This window comes from Triticum dicoccoides, unplaced genomic scaffold, assembly GCF_002162155.2.
Source record: "Triticum dicoccoides isolate Atlit2015 ecotype Zavitan unplaced genomic scaffold, WEW_v2.0 scaffold59314, whole genome shotgun sequence".
Lineage (NCBI taxonomy): Eukaryota > Viridiplantae > Streptophyta > Magnoliopsida > Poales > Poaceae > Triticum > Triticum dicoccoides.
In genome coordinates, this window is record NW_021284603.1 from 32,664 (window position 1) to 42,511 (window position 9,848).

General features: G+C 43.1%; 1 pseudogene; it reads left to right on the forward strand.

Annotated features, from left to right (window-relative positions):
• The first annotated feature begins 5,751 nt into the window (after positions 1 to 5,751).
• Positions 5,752 to 6,986, forward strand: LOC119347124 (annotated as a pseudogene).
• The last annotated feature ends 2,862 nt before the right edge of the window (positions 6,987 to 9,848 follow it).

Here is a 9,848-nt window from a genome sequence, read left to right on the forward strand (position 1 = left end):
GTCTTCGGCCATTGAAAATCTTGTTTCCACTTGTGCTGCTATTTGATTTATAGTACAGTTCATTGTTCAATCCCATTTCTGTTTTGTTTCAAATACTCACGCCCCGTAATTTGAATCATCATCCTTTAATTCCCTCTTTAGGGGAATTAAAACTTTTTTATCTAACCCTTCCTAAATGGTTTGCCAATTTATCCACACCTTTGCATACAAACTCCGTTTGAACATATATTATCACAAGATATTATTTCGAAACTTGGAATTCAAATACATATCAAATTTAATGTTTTCAAACTTAACCTTTTGAAGTCATACATAAATATGATCCGAATAAAATAAGAATTCAAATAAAACATGATAAAAGCACAAGAATCAAGTGCTATGAAGTAGCCAATGGTGATCAAACAGGATCTTCTTGGAGTTGGTTGTGAGCTTCTCGGTTCTCGATCCTTCGGTGTGCTTGAAGGAATGCTTGGATCCTGTTTGAGTCAAGTTATGGCTCCACCATGGCACCATTTGTAGAGGAATTGCATGTTCTCCGGGCCATCTCTCTTATTTTCCGATGATCATGGTGTGCAAGATAAAAAAAAGAGTAGTACGTAACATACCTGCTTACGTGCGTACACATGCAGATGCTTAACGCAAGGTCGCGCTAGGCTTGGCTACGCTTGAGGCGAGGCATTCTTTGGTAAATTCAAAAAGTTCAAAATTTAGTAAATTATTCAAGACTAAACTTTTGTTAAAACAAATCAAGGAAATTGTTCGTGACATATTTTAAAACATTAAAAATAAGCTCAAATTTCTAAAAAGTTCCAAAATTCAGGAAATGTTCGAAATTTTTAATAGTTTTTTAGGATTTAAAATGTTCACTTTTAAAAAATATTCAAAATTTAAAAAATCACAAATAACGTTTTTGTCCAAAATATTTGCAGAATTCCATAAAAGTTCATGGATTCGAAAACAATAAACAAAAAACCCCACCATGATTATGAAATTATATAAAAAAAGATCCGAAAGCTTGCCAAAACCTGTTGAGAAGCGCCCGGAACCTTTAAAAAAACTGCTCCCACATTCGGTAGCGCTTAATGGGCCGACCAACACCTTGCTCACGTGAGCGATACCATCGATATATATTTGCCATGGCTATCTCTGTGTCTTTTTATCAGTTTTCTTCACTTTGGTTTCCGTTTCCATTTTTCTTTTCTTTTCTTATTTTAAAGTACACATCAACTTTTTACAATGCACAGTGTACATTTTTCGTATACATGCATAATATTTTTAGATACTTATTCAAATACATGATGAACATATATTCAAATACATATATTTTCTAAAAACTAAATGTTGAAAATTTTGGAATAAGAATTTTAAATTTTTGGACTGGTAAAAAACATAGTTTTAAATCTATGTGAACATTTTTTACATTGTATAAATATTTCTTTAAAGTTCCACAACATATTCTTGAAATGAGTGAACATTTCATTTAAATGTCACATACTACCTTTATTGAATCATACAATACTTCTCTTAAATTGCGAACATTTTTTACATTGTGGAAAATGTTTTTGAAATATTTGAACAGTTCTTAAATAATACATTTATTTTAAATTACGTGATTTTTTACATTGTGTAAATAGTTTTTTCAAAAAATTTACAAACATTTTGTTGAAACACATAAACATTTAAAGAAGTATCATGAGCATTTCTTATTGAATGTTTTCAACCTTTCTTAGATGTTGCACGAACATTATTTTCATACAACATTAATATTTTTTAAATGTGCGATGAACACTTTTAAAAATTTAAGTAAAGTAATTCTGAAATAAGCTTATTTTTTGGGAATACAAACAAAATTTACTAAATAAGAAAAAAACCAAAGAAACAAAACAAACGAACTAACTAACTAATGGGCCAACCCAGTACAGTGTCGCGCAGAGGCGAGACGATGTTCCTTTTGTTGCGGGAGAGACATATCCACTCCCATATGTACCGCCGACTATTACTAGCATATCCACTTACAACAATGTATATAGGCTCCATTATGCCCTACAAAAGGCTCCATTCAAAAATTAAATAGGTTTATTTCAAGTGCTCCCCAAAAAACATGTTTGTTCTGAGTTCATCGGTATATTAACTACAACTAAAGCAAGTGTAACCAACAAGGATCAGAGAAAACCATACCAATGTCGCACTGTTGCTAATGACAAAAACTTATGGCCACCTTCATGCTACTTACATGCACATGAGTTGAATACCAGGGAGCACACAAAAAGTACACCCAATGTAAGCAAAGCCTAGAAGGTTTATGTATGGACAATACCATCTCAAATGCGAGCAAATAGCGTAAAACTATCACAATTAGGGCTTCCCTCCCCAAAAATGACCACATTACATAGACCTAACCAAATGCTATCCCTTTTTTTTGCAAAACACTACCAATTTGAGTTATTTGCCACTTAGACCGTTTTAAGCACGTTCATGACAGGGCGGCCCCTCATCTAACATGACACATTAGCAGGTTGGTTGACGACGACGAATAGATGCCCATTAGCATCGTGTCGGTCGCAGGCTCGGTTGGACCATATCGCACCGTCGGTCAAAAAGGAGCTCACTCACTCTTCCCTGAGCTCACCGCCTCTCGCACCTCACTAATGTATGTATGTTTTCCCAAAATGATGTGTAGTCAGCTAACTGCATAGCTAGGCCCAGCCACCTCAACCCATTAGTTCCTACTTGAACAACACCGCTGCAAGGACATCGTGGTGTTTCCTTGCAGACCGGAGTTCGAATCCGTCAAGAGCGAATTTCCGCGATCTCATCCGGGTGGGCTCCTTCTATAAAAATATGTCCTGGGTGCTAGTGCCCATGGATCTCATTTTTATTTTAACAACACCGCTGCCAACCCATACTCCCAGTCATTGACCGAATAAAGCATCACAACCAAGTCTATAACCGCCATCTATTTGTCCTTTACAATTGTTGTGCCATCACAAGCTCTTGCGCCAGCCCGTCCTTTGGTATCCCGACCCCGATCCTGACAAACACGACCCCATGATCAACGATGTCTGGGGTGGCCTCCTCATTGCCTCCTTCCATGAGCGTAACGACCCTGCATCATATAGTCCCATGATTGTGGTGGACTCTTCGACGTCAACAACCTGACTACGTGACAGTGTGCTCCCCTCCTATTGCTTCTTGAATCAAACTTTGGCCATTGTCCAGAACTAGCATAGTAGCTTCTACCAACATCCTCCATCTTAAGAATGTCGGGTACTCTACTCAATATGGAGAATGAAAGATAATGGTTATACTTTCAATGTTAACTTTTACCCGACAGGCCGATGCCACTAGGCTAGGCTTGCGGCACGAGTCAAATCTTAACAAGTTAGTTGTAATGGAAGGTGCAGCTAGATCACATTCCCACCATGGCAGACAACATTGGTGGTTGGTGCACCACTATAATGTTTTCAGCAACACAATGGTATTCAATACCGTGACTGGGACATTCTGATAGACGCGTTGTCCAACCCTACTTTATCTTCAGACATCACTAGTGGAGATGGATAACGCGCTTGTGACGTGTGGCGGTTTTGATGATATCATTTTGTAGATGCTTTTGTCATGTGGGATTACGAGGCAAAGGTTTGGGCCTTAAGGTCTCGAACTGAATTTGTAGACATCGAAGGTGTCACCACAACAACGAGTGTGAGTTGCTGATCGAGCTTTATGGGCGTGTTCTGCACTACAACATTGATGGAAAGCCTCTAGGATTTTGTGGAATGCGACCAAGGCGAAGACAGCAACAGCACGTGAATTACTCCACATCGTTTCCGAGGGAACATTTGTTCAACCTCCTTTCTTTGAGATGCAGTAAAATTGATGAAAGATGTGAAAGTGTGTTATATCGACTAGAGGGGGGTGAATAGACGATTTTTATGAATTCTTCACTGAGGAATTTGCTAGTGAGGAAATTCCTTAGCAAAGAACTACTTGCAGCGGAATAAGTACTCAAAAGTAAACATGACAGAAGACAAGCATAGTTATCATGATGAAATGAAGACAAGCACAGAGTACTGAAAGCGTAAACACATGATAACACATGATGAAGACAAACAGACTGAAGAAATTGAACTGAGAAAATTGAGAAAGTCTTCAGTCAAAGTCTTCAAACACAGATATGACAAGCACACAACACAGTAATGAGGAAATAAAAGAGTTGAGGAAATAGAACCAGTTGGCTTGGTGAAGACAATGATTTGGTAGACCAGTTCCAACTCTTGTCTCAGTTATACATCTGGTTGGAGCGGCTAGGTATTTAAATCTGAGGACACACAGTCCCGGACACACAGTCCTCAGCGTATTCTCCTTAAACTAAGGTCACACAGACCTCGCCCAAGCAATCGTGGTAAGTCTTCAGTTGACTTCCAAACCTTTACAAACTCGGTCACTCGGCGATCCACAATTCCTCTTGGATGCTCCAGACCATGACGCCTAACCGTCTGGAAGAAGCACGGTCTTCAAAGGTAACAAGCGTCGGATCCACGCAGTATCACTTTGGGTTTGTAGGTGTTTGGGTTTGGGTTTTTCCTCACTTGATGATTTTCGCTCAAAGTCCTCGGAGGATGGAATGCTCTAAAATGACAAGTGTCAGTTTCTCTCAGAGCAGCCAACTAGCTAGTGGTTGTAGGGGGCGGCTATTTATAGCCTAGAGAGCAGTCCGACATGATAAAACATACATGCCCTTCAATGATATGACCGTTAGGTGGATAAGATATTTTGGAACAGCTGGCGCGTAGCACAGCAACGGTCGGAATTTGAGGTTCAAATTCCTCAGGGCTATCATGTTCCTCACTGTGTAGGCAATCCGCACTGGCGAATTCCTAACTCCTCAGTCAGAACAAATTCCTCAGTGACCAGAAGAACTTCGTGTCTGTCGCTGAAGGAATTGACAGAATTGTATGAGATTTCCAATGGCTTCACTCGAAGGGATTGGTAGGTGTAGTATTTTGAGTTGAGCATCACATGGAAATTTTTCTTAGTATTTCCTCGACCCCGTTTAACAGTACGGTGTTTCCAATGACTCAACAAATAGAAAATGAAACTACGAAAACAAAAGTCTTCACGCTTCATATTCGTCAAATGAATACCAAGTCTTCAAGGTCACACCAATTTCTTCACTTTCAAAGTCTTCAGAAAGTCTTCAGAAATTCAAAGTCTTCAGTCGAAGAACTTTATTTTCAGGGGTCGACTTTCTCTGTAAATATCAAACTCCTTATAAACTTATAGACATGTGTACACTCATAAACACATTAGTTCCTTAACCTATAAGTCTTCAATACACCAAAATCACTAAGGGGCACTAGATGCACTTACAAGATGAGATGCATATCCCTTGTAATATATTCTTGAAACCTTTGTCCTGGTTTGTTGCATCCTCCTAGTGTTCACTTCAATTATGCTATGTAACCACTTGGATATATATTTTGGTCGGGATACATTAGCTTTATTTTCGATCCAATTATCTCTAAGGGACATGTCACTTTGGAGTGCACGATCTGATTAGTGCGAGTCGTTGGAGCCATGCATGCATGGGTCAGAATTAAAGTAAGTCCCGGATGCGTCGTGTTCTAAATTTGTAATTAGTTTAGGCGCCATGAGATCCTGCTCCCTCCATAAACTATAGCGGCTCGATGTGATCCTGATCCTTCAATAGCCATTCAAATCATAGCCAAGACGGCCGGGCAGCTTCGCCTCCCCTTCCACACCAGCCATGGCCCAACCGGCAGCACCAGCAGCTCAACCGATGAGTTCACCAGAGAGTGCCACCGCGACCGCCACCGAGAGCTCACCGAAAGACGCCCTATCCGGAGAGAGCCTCAAGGACTTCATATCCTCGCTCCCGTCAAGGGAGTGGTGGAGTGGTGGGCGCAGCCGCTCATCCGGTACAAGGGCTACTGGTTCAAGCCGGGGATCCTCGAGGGGGTCCTGCGCGCCAGCCGGGACTTCGCACCCCGGGCCGACGACATCGTCCTTGCCACACAGCCCAAGTGCGGCACCACCTGGCTCAAGGCCCTCGCCTTCACCATCGTCAACCGTTCCCGCTCCCGCCACGGCCTTGGCGCCGACCACCCGCTCCTCACCCGCCACCCGCAGCACCTCGTGCCGTTCATCGAGATCCTTGGCGCTGCCGGTGGCCATGTTGACCTTGGCGCGCTCCCGTCCCCGAGGCTCCTCGCCACGCACATGCCCATGTCGCTGCTCAGGCCGGAGATGCGGTCGCTCGGCTGCCGGGTCGTGTACCTGTGCCGGGACCCCAAGGACACGCTCGTCTCCAGGCTGCACTTTGAGAACAAGCTGGTGGCGCGGGGCGGCGGCACCGGCCTGTCGATGGACGACGCCTACGGCATGTTCTGCGAGGGGTTCTCGCCCTACGGCCCCTTTTGGGACCACTGCCTCGAGTACTGGGAGGAGAGCGTGGCGAGGCCGGACACCGTCCTCTTCCTCAAGTACGAGGAGATCAAGCTGGACCCGGCGCAGGTAGTGAGGAGGCTCGGAAGCTTCCTCGGCGTCCCGCTGACCGAGGAGGAGGAGAGGTCCGGCGTGGCGGAGGAGGTGGCGAGGATGTGCAGCTTCGAGACGCTCACCGGCCTGGAGGTGAACCAGGTCGGCGGCGTCAGTCACGGGAATAAAGTTCACGTTGATAACTCCGTGTTCTATAGAAAGGGAGAAGTTGGGGACTGGGCGAACCACATGAGCCATGAGATGGGGGAGAAGCTCGACCGCATGGTCCAGGACAAGCTCCATGGGTCAGGGCTTGTGTTTTGAGCAAGTGTCATATGTTATCTGTTGTGCTCTCCTTTCCACTCTGCTTCGTGGGCTGGGCATTTCTGTAAGAGCTTGAATTGTTTCTTTCAAGTCTGCAAGAGCTCTGTATATGTTGATTGTGGTTTAATATATGCTGGGAATAGGAATAAAACAGCTTGACTAAACCGCATGGCCTCATAGACTGTGATATATACTCAGTCCCTTGCCACTCAATAGAGTGATCCATTCACCAGCACAATTGACACCACTAGCTCAGATATATTTTTGGTCCCTCACCTGACCTGAGTGGCTGAGTCTGGACTTGGCCCTTCAACCTTGCCCTTCAGCATTCTAAAACCTATATACAGTGGGGATCTGCTCTCATCCTGGTGGGTCAAGTGGTTTCCAAGATGACAGTGGCTTTATTGTGCCTAAGACCTGACACCATGGCGCCACTTCAGCCACGAGTGAATCGCTGCTCACACAAGATGAGCCACGAGATGGGCAAAAAGTTAGACCGTAGCGCACAACAGAAGCTTCAGGGGGTCTGGGCTTGTGCTTTGAGCCATTTTGCTATCTGTTCTGCTCTCAATTCCACACTGCATCGTGCTGGACATTTCCATAAGCACGTTACAGCATGTTCCTTACTTATATTTTTCCATGTCTAGAGCCCTGGGTTGACTGTGTTGGAAATAAAACTAAAACAGCTTGCTGTCAAAAGCCTGTATGAGATAAGATTGGGAATTACCAGAACTCCCAAGATGAGATGGGTTCTTCGGCGACCACTAGCGTCTCACTCAGCCACCCTCATCATGTCCCCTGGTGTGAGATTATGCACAAGAGATGGTAAGAATAAGATTATGCAGCTTTGAGACACTTACCAGTCTACTCACAAGTTAATCAGGTTGATACCGTTCGCCAAGGACATGATGCGTAGTACATCACTACATCAGTACTTCTATATGTATCATAAAAAAGGAAAAGGAGGGGACTGGGCGAACCACATGAGCCGCGAGACAGGGGGGATCTTCAGGGATCTGGGCTTGTGTTTTGAGCTCATTTCTCATCTGCTCTGTTCTCCTTTCCACACTGCATAGGGTTCGACATTTCTGCGAGAGCTTGTTTCCTACTTGTATTTCTTTCAGGTCTAGAGCCCTGCGTTGATTGGGGTATACTGTTGGAAATAAAAATAAAACAGCTCTCTGTAAAAAAAAAATTACAAGATAAGCTTAGGTGTTGCCTGTCTGAAGATGAGACGGGTTCTTCTCCGTCAGGACTCAGGAGTCATCGACAAAACATCCGCCGGTGCTAGCTGCTGGTCAGAGTGAATTCCCTAAAAAGCAAGATCTTGCGGCTACAACGAAGGCAAATTGGCAGCGAGCAGACCGATCCCAAGGTGCAAGAAAATTACAGGTGTGTGATAGCAGTGTCAACTGTATACCATAAGCAAGCAGCCATTTGAATACCTCGGGATTTTCTACAATTTTTTTTTAACAAGTAGCCATTTGATCTCGACACCTTTTGTCTGCACACTTTTGCGGGATCTTTCAGCCATGTTGGGTGATCAAAATTAGATAAAAATACTTTTTTGCCCCCAACATGCTGCCTGAGTTCAGATTTGGCCCCTCAACCTTGTCCTTTGAACATTCTAAAACCATGCACTTTTGGGCTCCCATTCCGTGTCAAGTGGTTTCAAAGATGACATTGGCCTTGTTTTGAATCAGACCCGACACCATGACACAATTTCAGCCATGTCACCAACTCACCATAGGCTCTCACTTAGGCCCTGTTTGGTTCATAAGTCCTAAGACTTTTTCTAGTCCCAACTAAAAAGTCTCTAGTCCCTAAAAAGTCCCTTCCTGTTTGTTTCCAGAGACTAAAAAGTCCCTAATCCCTTCCTAAAGGTTATTAAATGACTATGTTGCCCTTAGTATATAGAAAAATAATAATCAAACAACACCATGGGATGGCGGGCCAATGGATGTATGGAGGGGCATTGTTGGAAAAGTCCCAAAAAGTCCCCAAAAAGACTCTTCTTGAGAGTCTTCTTCATTTAGTCCCAAATGCATAGTTTAGTCCCTAAAAAGTCCCTCCCGTTTGGTAAAAAGGTCTCTAAGAGAGAATTTTTCTAGTCCCTACACAAAAAAGTCTCTGGAAACAAACACCCCCTTAGGTTTGCATTGCGAACAAATCACTGCTCATGGCCCAAGGAGACCAGGTATTCCAAAAAACTCTCAATTAAGGGTATAGTCAGTTGTATTCCTAAAAAAACAAATCTGTAACAACAATTAAAAAAACGGCGGTAGACAAGATATCCGAAAGAGACATTTCTAAAGCAACGTACAATTGAGTATGGCATATGTGAAATATTATACTGTGTATAAACATGTTTGGAGATGCTTTTAGGGCTGCATGTGGTATATCTCAAGATAACAAGCAAGGTTTTGGTTACCGAATGAGGTAATTTTACCGAGGGGGACTGATAAATGTGGTTACCACGGTTACCGAGAAATACCGACAAATACCGAGAATATTTCGAGCGAATTTTATATTTGAATTTTGAATTCAAATAAGAAAATGAACGAATATTCAAACCAGGGACCTCTCAAAACAGGAACTAGGTTGCTACCAACATGCCATAACCAACTTTCATTGCATTAATTAGAGCCTACATACCTTACTGTAAATCGAGTGTTTAAATTCAAAAATTTCAAAAAAATGGTATTTTTTGCTCGGTATGACGATTTACCGAGGGGCACGGAAATACGTGGTAACCATGGGAAATCTTGAAATTTCGACTGGTAACCAAAACCTTGATAACAAGACAGAATATCTCGGGAGAGGTGATGGAGTCTAGAGGGAGGTATCTCTCCATGGCTCGGATGCGTCGTGTTCTAAATTTCTAATTACTTTCGGGTTTAGGCGCCGCGCGATCCTGCTCGCTCCATAAACTATAACGGCTAGATGTCTGTCATCGCACCAACCGGCTTCTTCTCTATTCATTCATAGCCAAGATGGCCAGCTTCTCCTCCCCTCCCACACCAGCC